At 39.1% G+C, this 11,083-nt stretch overlaps 1 pseudogene; it reads right to left on the minus strand.

The window, feature by feature from the left end:
- Positions 1 to 3,773: 3,773 nt before the first annotated feature.
- Positions 3,774 to 8,035, minus strand: LOC130137902 (uncharacterized; annotated as a pseudogene).
- Positions 8,036 to 11,083: the final 3,048 nt, after the last annotated feature.

The following is an 11,083-nucleotide window of genomic DNA, read 5'->3' on the forward strand; positions in this document are numbered from 1 at the left end:
CCTCACATGACAACCGAGGTCGCCATGGCTCAAGTAAACTTAGATGTGGCTCGATATCGAATCGGCCACGAGTCGATACGCGTACCTCCTAAAAGCCGCCCGTTAGTTGGAGATACACTAAAGTCGCGATTGAATGATTTTAGCCATGAATCAGAATCTAGAATAGGATGTCGAACTTTCAAGATTTCAAGAAAATTTATTGGACGTCGTCTCATTAAGCATGGCCAACTATTAGATCGCTCAGAATTGTCGTAAAAGTGTAATTTGGATCGGATATGAAAAAAGACCATTTTACCCCTGAGAATATTTGAATTCATTTGAAAGGTTGAAGGGCAATTTGGACATTTGGACTTTCCTTCTTTGGCCGAAATTCTTGTACAATTATGCCCCTCCCCATCTTGTCTTTTTATTTTGTTTGCCATTTGTGAATTTTGGGAAAATGTTGAGAGAAAATTATGGGCCCTTGGATCTTAACTCTCAATCAAATCCAATGGCGGATCAATTGGCCAAAGATTGACAAGGGGAGGATTACAAGCCAAGATGGGAATATGGTACCACTACTTGGATTGAATGGGGGAGTTGCATATTGCCCCATAAGGGTCGTCAGACAATTCAGGATGCTTCAGCATGTCCCGCCAACATAAAATCCCGAGGAGTTTGCCTTCGACATCCCAAGTGGAACTATACCCAAAGAAGAGAAGAATAGCCTTTAAATCAAGATCCATAAAATCATTCTATCTTTGGATAACTCACCAGAACAAGTAATTGAGTGGCCTAAAAGCTTGGAAGGTGATATGAGGATTTACATGGCATCCAAGGAATACATCAAATGGATAGAGAGCAAATGTCCAATTGATGTAGAGCCATATGTCCCCTTGAGTGTTGTATCAGATCCTGAGGAAGAGTATGTTCCAGAATATATTATTCCAAACATGCCTGGAGTGGAGCCCTATGTCCCCGAAGAGGTCGTGATCGATGTTGATGAATGTGAATCTCGCATCAAGGAATGGGAAGAATACCAAAAGGCGGAAGCTACCTTAGCTAGCAAGAAGCCTAGAATTTGATGATTTAGATTCCCATTTGAGTTTAAGATCATGATGTTAAATAATTTCAAGTTTTATATGTAATGATAAATTGATCATTTTCTAAACGTGTATGGTTAAGTTCAAAACATGATTTCAAAACGTAAAAGAATCGCCATGGATTGCAATTCTTTGAATTGTATGATTGCTTGAGAAAGACATTAATGAGAAGTTTTATACAAGGCTAAGCCTTGTATGAAAGTTCTTATCCTTGTTAAGCACAAGAAAAATCATACAATTGAAAGAATGTAGGTTTTCATGATTGTTTCATCATGCTAACACCTTGTCTTTTTATAAAGCAGGTAACATAGCAACAGAAGAAAGAATAACCCGTATCCGAACTCGTTTACAAACTAAAATGGCGGAAGAAGAAATCCGCACTCGACTAGTTAAAGTCGAGAACCAAATGACCCAAATGGCCATCATGATGGCGGAAATGAAAGCTTTCATCATTGCTTCCCGAGGATCTTATCCCACCATTCCTAATACTGGAACTTCAAGTGCTACGAAAACTCTTATTGAATAACCAGTTAGAAGTAAAGAACTAGTCCAAGAAATCTTTCAAAAGCTTCCCCTGAAGTAGTAAATTTGGAAGAAGATGATCTAGCTAAGAAGACATCCAAAATGAAGGATGAAGAAGAATCCAAAAGGCTGGCCAAAATTGAAGAATGTTTGGCAAGGCAGGGATATGAACTTCAAAGGTTCGACAAATTCTTGCCGTATGCAAAAGTAGTTGTTCTGGAAAATTACAAGGAACCAGAGTTTGTGAGTAAATATGATGGAACCGGCTGTCCCAAAAGCCATTTGAAGTATTACCTTCGCAAGTGGATTGAAGCAAATTCTTACTTAAATGTCACCGCTAAGTACGTCGCAAGATTCATTGGGCAAGACATCATTGCCAGATATGGAGTTCCAGAAGCAATCATTACTGACAACATCTCAAATCTAAATAACAAGATTATGGATGATTTGCTTGAACATTTTCACGTTTGACCTTTGAACTCGTCCCCATATCGCCCACAAATGAATGGAGCAATGGAAGCAGCAAACAAGAACATTAAGAAGATATTATCCAAGACAGCTGAGAATTATCGTGATTGGCATGAAATGTTGCCATATGTTCTAATGGCATACCGAACTTCAATTCGAACATCAACTGGGGCAACTCCATTTTCCTTGGTTTATGGTGTTGAGCAAAATCCCTAATAAGTTTTGACGAATGACAAAACTATCTAATACTGATCAGAATTACACTTAAGTTATTTGATGCAGGTAAATGCTGAGTCATCAGACTTAGTCGATGAAAGGTCTTTGTCATCAGATTCAAAATTACTCGTCAGATTCAATGAGTATTATTTTTGGCATGTTTATGCAGGATAATCAAATTGATATTTTAAGATTGGTAATCACAAGATCGTTCCTCTAATACGAAGAACTATACTTATGGAAACCTTGATTTGATTGTATGGACGATCAAATCACTTGGAGATAATGGTTTTTATTCTAACGCCTATGCATCCTATTTTGGGAAGAATCTCCAACAGGTTGATTTGGAGATCAATACTCTGAAGACTGTCCAACGGATAAATTGAAAGTAGAGGAGTATAAAAGGAGTGCAAACGTCGTACAAGAAGAAGAACCAGAATCGAGAATTCCAAAGTTTGAATAGAGCTTCGATCTTACACACTTGTAATTACTGTTTTCCACGTTGTGATTTTAGAGAGAAAAATTACTTGAGTGTTGAGTGTACGTGATAGCGTAAGAAGCACTACTCTTGTAATCTCTTGGTAATTCAATAGTGAAACACAGCCAATAGGCTGCCAGCGTGAAGAGTCGACGTAGGCTTGACAAGGCCGAACCACTATAAAGATCTGTGTGCAGTATTCTCTATCCCTAAACTTTCATTTATTATTGCTGATATTATACTGCATACATATTGATATGAATCTGTGCGGAAGATGATCGTTCTATGAAGATCTGTGAGTTACGAATTGCTGACCTCGACCCCCAATCGAACCTGTGATTGGTAATCTCGGTATGAACGTGACCTGTTGACAAACCTGTGTCAACCAATCCACGCTATAAAGCCACGAACAAGAGAATTCGCGATCTTGCTCGATAAGTTGAATTCGATCACCACAAGGGAGCCTTGATAAGATCTAGTCCTCAAGAGAACTCAAGAAGAAAACTTCTCTATATAAAATTCTGTCTCATAGAAATCTATAAGCAACCTTATATAGGGTGTTAACCCTAATCCTAACCCTACTAGGATTAAAATTAAAAAAATAACCTTAATTACTAAAAATTCGTCCAAAAATGGAAAAATGCCTAAAAGTTCATCTAAACGATTCCAAATTGCTAAAAAATGTCATCAATCACTACTAAAGTAGTGAGTATTGATCAGCGGCCCGTTTCAAGCGTCCATCTAAATTTGAGCCAATTCGGAGTTTGTCAATTCTAAGCTCTTTCGGAATTCGCTGGACCAAGAGTAATCATGTTGCGCCAAGGAGCTTCAGAATCTTCAAGTTTCGAATCCAGATTATCTCGATTCCAAATATCTTGAACCATGATGCCGACAGCTTGTTTGAATTCCTTCGCTCTCGCTCGAATGATTGGGCCTAGCGGACAGAACAACGGGTCCCTAGCACCTCCTCCTCGATAGGGTTCGATGTCTACATCATTCCCTTCCCCTTACAAAGGATTTGCCCTCAAATTAGCGTCTGCATAAAAAAGAGTCAAATCAGAAACATTGAAAGTAGCACTAATACCATACTCACCTGGAAGGTCAAGCTTGTAAGCATTATCGTTGACTCTTTCCAACACCATAAATGGTCCATCCCCTCGCGGTAGCAATTTAGTGTGTCGCTGTTTGGGAAAACACTCTGTGCGCATATGAACCCAAACCCAATCGCCGAGCTCAAACACTACTTTCTTGCACCCTTTGTTGGCTTGCTTTGCATACTGCTCTGTCTTAAGCTCAATATTCAGCCGCGTCTTCTCATGCAAAGTCTTCACAAATTCAGCTTTCTTAGCACCATCTAAATCCACACGCTCAGCAACAGGCAAATGGGTTAAATCTAACGGAGTTAAGGGATTAAAACCATAGACAACCTCAAATGGTGTGAATTTAGTAACAGAATGCACGCTCCTATTATAAGCGAACTCAACATGCGGTAAACAATCTTCCCAAGACTTAATGTTCTTTTTAATGATAGCACGCAACAATGTCCCTAAAGTCCTATTAACTACTTCAGTTTGACCATCAGTTTGTGGATGACAAGTAGTAGAGAATAAAAGTTGTGTACCTAACTTCTTCCACAATGTCTTCCAAAAGTAGCTTAGAAATTTAGTATCTCGATCAGAAACAATGGACCTAGCCATGCCATGCAAACGCACAACCTCACGAAAGAACAATTCAGCAACATTCGATACATCATCAGATTTATGACAAGGTATAAAATGAGCCATCATGGAAAATCGATCAACAACCACAATAATAGAATCCTTGCCATGCTTAGACCTAGGCAATCCTAACACAAAATCCATAGAAATATCAACCCAAGGATGCGTCGGGATAGGCAAAGGTGTATACAAACCATGTGGTTTAATCGTAGACTTAGCCTGCTTACATGCGATACATCTCTCGCAAACTCGTGTGACATCTCGTTTCATGTGTGGCAAAAAAAAATGTTCATGCAGCACTTCATAAGTCTTATTGATTCCAAAATGCCCCATTAAACCACCACTATGACTAACAACTCGCGCAAAGAGCATCTAGGCAAACACAACTTATTTTCACGAAAGAGATATCCATCATGCCTATAAAACTTTTCAACCGCAGTATGCTCACAAGCTTCAAATACTCTTCCAAAATCATCATCGTCAGCGTATAAACCTTTGATATGCTCAAAATCTAGACACTTTGCTCCTAGAGTAGTTAGAATTGCGTACCTTTGAGAAAGTGCATCGGCTACCACATTTTCCTTACCTTTTTTGTACTTGATTACATATGGAAAAGTCTCAATGAACTACATCCATTTGGCATGTCTTTTGTTCAACTTTTGCTGCCCCTCAAGTACTTTAAGGTCTCGTGGTCGGTGTAGATCACAAACTCCTTTGGCCACAAATAATGTTGCCAAGTCTCCAAAGCTCGCACCAAAGCATACATCTCCTTATCGTAAGTCGGATAATTCAATGTCGCTCCGCTTAACTTCTCACTGAAATACGCTATGGGACGTCCTCCTTGCATCAACACAGCTCCAATTCCTGTACCAGAAGCATCGCATTCTATCTCAAAAGTAGTACTGAAATTCGGTAAAGATAACAAATGAGCATTAGTCAACTTATCCTTTAACATATTGAATGCTCTTTCTTGCTCTTCTCCCCATGTGAAACCCACGTGCTTCTTGATAATCTCGGTTAAAGGTGCAGCGATGGTGTTGAAATCTTTTTCAAATCTACGATAGAAACTGGCTAAACCATGAAAGCTGCGCACCTCTCCTACTGTCTTAGGTATCGGCCATTCACGGATTGCTTTCACCTTTTCTTCATCAACCTGTATTCCATCAGCACCAACAACAAAGCCTAGAAATACTAACTTGTCAGTTACAAAACAGCACTTCTTTAGGTTAGCATATAATTGCTCAGCCCTTAAGACCTGCAAAATAGCTCGCACATGCTCAATATGGTCATCAAGGCTTCGACTATATATCAGGATATCATCAAAATAGACAACTACAAATCGACTAATAAAAGCACGCAGAACATGATTCATAAGTAGCATGAAAGTACTAGGTGCATTAGTTAAACCGAATGGCATGACTAACTACTCATATAACCCGTACTTTGTCTTAAATGTAGTTTTCCATTCATCCCCCTCTTTCATCCTAATTTGATGATAACCACTTTTCAGATCAATTTTAGTAAATATGCAAGCTCCATGCAATTCATCCAACATGTCATCTAGCCTAGGAATAGGATGTCGATACTTTACCGTTATGTTATTGATTGCTTGGCAATCAACACACATTCACCAAGACCCATCCTTCTTTGGCACCAACAAAATAGGAACAACACACGGGCTAAGAGACTCTCTCACATATCCTTGCTTTAGTAATTCGCTAACTTGCTGCTTAAGTTCCTTTGTCTCTTCAGAATTGCTTCGATATGCTGGTCGGTTAGGCAATGGTGCACCAGGAATCAAATCGATTTGATGCTCTATGCCTCGAATCGGTGGTAAACCTCCAGGAAGTTCATCATGAAAGACATCTTCAAATTCCTGCAACAAAGACACGACAGAACTTGGCAAATTCGGGTCAAGTTCGTTAGTAGTAAACAGTGCCTCCTTGTACAAAAGTACAAGTATCGGTCGATCCAGAATCAAAGCTCTTTTCACTTTACTCGATTTTGCATAGAAATTCTTTTCTCTCTTTTCTTTTCTCTCTCCTTTTCTCTTGGTTTTCTCCTTTTATTTGCGTCTCAGAGTTTACACGCAGGCCCTCAGTTTTATCACTTTTTCTCTCTCTCTCTCAGCCTCACGTTGTAGTTTCAATTGATCTTCATACACCTCAGTAGGTGTCATTGGCACTAATGTGTATGTCTTCTGATTCATCACCAATGAATATCGATTAATGTACCCGTCATGATGTACCTTTCGATCATACTGCCATGGCCTACCAAGTAAAAGATGCCTTGCTTGCATAGGTATAACATCACACATCACCTCATCCTTATATCGCCCTATCTCAAATGGAACTCGGACTTGCTTCGATACTTTTATTTCACCACTATCATTCAACCACTGCAATCTATATGGTCTTGGATGCTTTGCAGTCTTCAATCCCAACTTCTCCACCATGGTACAACTTGCTACATTTTTACAACTACCTCCATCAACAATCAAGCTACAAATCTTACCATTCACCAAGCATCTTGTATGGAACAAGTTATCACGTTGCTGGTGATGCTCCTCCTCTTTGACTTGAACACTAAGAGAACGCCTAACCACCATCAATTCACCCTTTGCTGGCATCTCAACATCACTACAATCCTCCAATGGTGGCATGTCATCATCCTTTTCCTCCCTCTCACTTTCTGATTCAACATCATTATGTCCAGTCATGATCATCACCCTCCATTAGGGCACTGATTTGCCATATGACCCCTGCCCAAACACTTAAAACATTTTATATCACGAGTCTTAGTGTTAGGGTTTTCAGTTTTACCTAAAGCCGGATTCAAACTAACTTTGACATCCTTCTCCTTCTCCTTCAAAGTTTCAGTCTTGATATTGTTTCCCTTCCAATTCGGCTTCTCGTCTCTCTTCCAATTAGACTTCCAATTCGAGCTTGAACCTCCACCACTCTTATAATTTCGATCCAACTTCAATTGCCCCTCAACTTTGATGGCTTTGTCCACTAATTCCTCCAATTCAACATAGTGTTGCAGCTCTACCACCCTTGCTATATCTCAACTCAAACCACACAAAAATCATGACATTGTGGCCTCACGGTCTTTCACCACATTAGCACGGATCATAGCAATCTCCATCTCTTTATGGTATTCTTCCACACTCCTATTGCCTTGTGTGAGATTTTGCAGCTTATGGAACAAGTCTCTGTGGTAATGACTAGGTATAAAGCGCCTCATCATCACTGCTTTCATCTCATCCCACGTTTCTATTGGTCTTTCACCATTGCGTCTCCTGCTAGTCACAAGTTGATCCCACCAAATTATAGCATAATCAGTGAATTCAACAGCTGCAATTTTTACCTTTTTGAGCTCCGAATATCGCTAACAATCAAATACCATCTCCATCCATTTCTCCCATTCTAGATACACATCAGGATCATTCTTTCCTTGGAAAAATGGAATTTTCATCTTGATGTTGCCAAGCTCATTATCTTTTCGATGTCTAAATCCCCGGCGTCCGTTTCTCCTCTCAAACTTGCCATCTCGATCATCTTCTGTATCAGACACATATGCATCATCAAATTGCCGCTGCCATTTAGGTTGTGCCCTAGGCTCCTCTCGCTGATTTTGTGGCCTCCCTCGTGGTGGCTCTCGGTCATCTTCAAGTCTCGTCTCACATCTTGCAACTCGGTTGCTAAGTGCTTCAATTTGTAAACTCAATTGCTGGATGCCTGCTAGAATCGCATCATCCCTTGGATGAGTGCGATCCTCCCTTTGATTCATACTTCCCTAGCCTGAGCCTGACATTTTTTTTAAACCTTGTAGAACCAGCTCTGATACCAGATGATATGAATCTGTGCGGAAGGTGATCGTTCTACGAAGATCTGTGAGTTACGAATTGCTGACCTCGAACCCCAATCGAACCTGTGATTGGTAATCTCGGTCTGAACGCGACCTGTTGACGAACCTGTGTCAACCAATCCACTCTATAACACCACGAACAAGAGAATTCGCGATCTTGCTCGATAAGTTGAATTCGATCACCACAAGGGAGCCTTGATAAGATATAGTCCTCAAGAAAACTCAAGAAGAAAACTTCTCTATATAAAATTCTGCCTCTTAGAAATCTATAAGCAACCTTATATATGGTGCTAACCCTAATCCTAACCCTACTAGGATTAAAATTAAAAAAAAAACCTTAATTACTAAAAATTCGTCCAAAAATGGAAAAATGCCTAAAAGTTCATCTAAACGATTCCAAATCGCTAAAATACGTCATCAATCACTATTAAAGTAGTGAGTATTGATCAGCGGCCCGTTTCCAAGCGTCCATCCAAATTTGAGCCAATTCGAAGTTCATCAATTCTAAGCTCCTTCGGAATTCGCTGGAGCAAGAGTAATCATGTTGCGCCAAGGAGCTTCAGAATCTTCAAGTTTCGAATCCAGATTATCTCCATTCCAAATATCTTGAACCATGATGCCAACAGCTTGTTTGAATTCCTTCGCTCTCGCTTGAGTGATCGGGCCTAGCGGATAGAACAACGGGTCCCTAGCACCTCCTCCTCGATAGGGTTCGATGTCCACGTCATTCCCTCCCCCGTGCAAAGGATTTGTCCTCAAATTAGCGTCTGCATAAAAAAGAGTCAAATCAGAAATATTGAAAGTAGCACTAATACCATACTCACCTGGAAGGTCAAGCTTATAAGTATTATCGTTGACTCTTTCCAACACCATAAATGGTCCATCCCCTCAGGTCACAATAACAAACCACCTTATTTCAATGGAACTGAGTACAACGTTTGGGAAAACAAGATGACGACATTTATCTTGGGATTAGACCAGGATATATGGGATATCGTTGAACATGGAATCATTCCAAATGAAACAAAAACCTCAGAAACTTCAAAAGGGCAAATTGAGACACCTTCTTCCGAAGGAGTTAAAGAGCAAATTAGATCTCAAGCTTTACCTCTCTCGGCCAAGGAAATTTCAAGAAGAATCCATCTGGATGCAAAGATCAGAACAACCATATACAATGGTCTAGCAAGTGTTGAATACAAACGAATTGCAAATCTTAAAACTGCCAAAGAAATTTGGGATCGTCTCAAGCTTGTTCATGAAGGAACAGAAAGAGTCAAGGAGACAAATCTCAATATTCTCCTTGGGCAGTACGAGTCATTTTCTCAGAAATCAAATGAAACAATCTCTGAGATGCAGAGTAGATTCACTAAGATAGTAAATGGGCTCGAATTCCAAAACAATCCTGTCCCAGAACCTATGAAGGTGAACAAGCTGTTGAGAGCTCTTTCAAAAGAATGGAACAACATTAAAGTCTCTATTTGAGAAACTCAAGGGATCAGACCACTCACGGTGGACGAACTTATCGGAACTCTTCAATCCTATGAAACTGAAAAGTTCTTAGAAGTTGAAGAACCCAAAGGTAAAAAGTCCATTGCTTTAAAAACTAACATTGATTATGATGACACAGATATAGATACGGATGAAGATGAAGATGAAGAGTTGGCTTTAATGGTCAAGAAACTGAGAAAGATGGCAAAAATGGTGAAGTTCAATAAGTCAAAGAAGCAATTCAAGAATTCTGAACCATCAAAAGTCAAGAAGCTAAATTTTCAGAAGAGATCCAATGCTGAAAACGAAGAAAACAAAGATGTGATATGTTTCCACTGCAAAAAGAACGGACACATAAAGCCCAAATGTCCCCTTCTCAAGAAGAACAAAGGAAAATATGAAAAATATAAGAAGGCTTTCAAAGCTGAAACATGGAGTGATTCAGAGGATGAAGAAAGCGAACAAGAGTTTGCCAATATTTGTCTAATGGCAAAATCAGATTCAGAATCAAGTTCTTATGAAGAAGATGAGGTATGTAATTCAAATATTCCTAAAGCAGTTGAAAATTATATTAATGAATTAGTCTTTGTTAACAAAACTGCTCTAAAAAAGATTTCTACATTGAAAAGAAATTTTGTCTTTAAAAAATACGACTCAAAATAAGGAAATTGATGAATCAATCGAATGTTTAAAAAAGGAAAACAATCTTTTAAAACAAGTATGGGTTTTGACAAAAATACTGAATTAAAAAATACCTTTCCGAATGCCAAAGAAAGACTAAAAAAAAGACCCTCTAAATTTGATTACAAAAATCATTTTCAAAAACAGTTTGTGAAATTCAATGATCAAACTTCACAAAGATGTATAAATTGCGGTGATTCAGATCACTTCAAGAGTGAATGTCCAAAAGTTTGGAGACCTATTCAGAGAGATATCCTGAGAATGACTGATCCTAATCAAAATGGACCCAAGAAAATATGGGTACCAAAGAAAAAGTGAGTTACTTATTTTTTGCAGGTAGCAAAGAAAAGAAAGAGCAAGTGGTACCTTGATAGTGGTTGTTCAAGACACATGATCGGAGATCCTTTAAAATTCATTAAGTTAGAAAGAATTAAAGGAGGAAGTGTATCCTTTGGAGGCAGCAACAAAGGAAAAATAATTGGCAAAGGAACTGTCAAAATCGACAATCTCATCATCAATGAAGTCTCACTTGTTGAAGGTTTGAATTTCAATTTAATAAG

Source organism: Syzygium oleosum, unplaced genomic scaffold (genome assembly GCF_021117445.2).
Source record: "Syzygium oleosum isolate NSW1041296 unplaced genomic scaffold, Sole_v2.1 Sole_v2.04, whole genome shotgun sequence".
NCBI lineage: Eukaryota > Viridiplantae > Streptophyta > Magnoliopsida > Myrtales > Myrtaceae > Syzygium > Syzygium oleosum.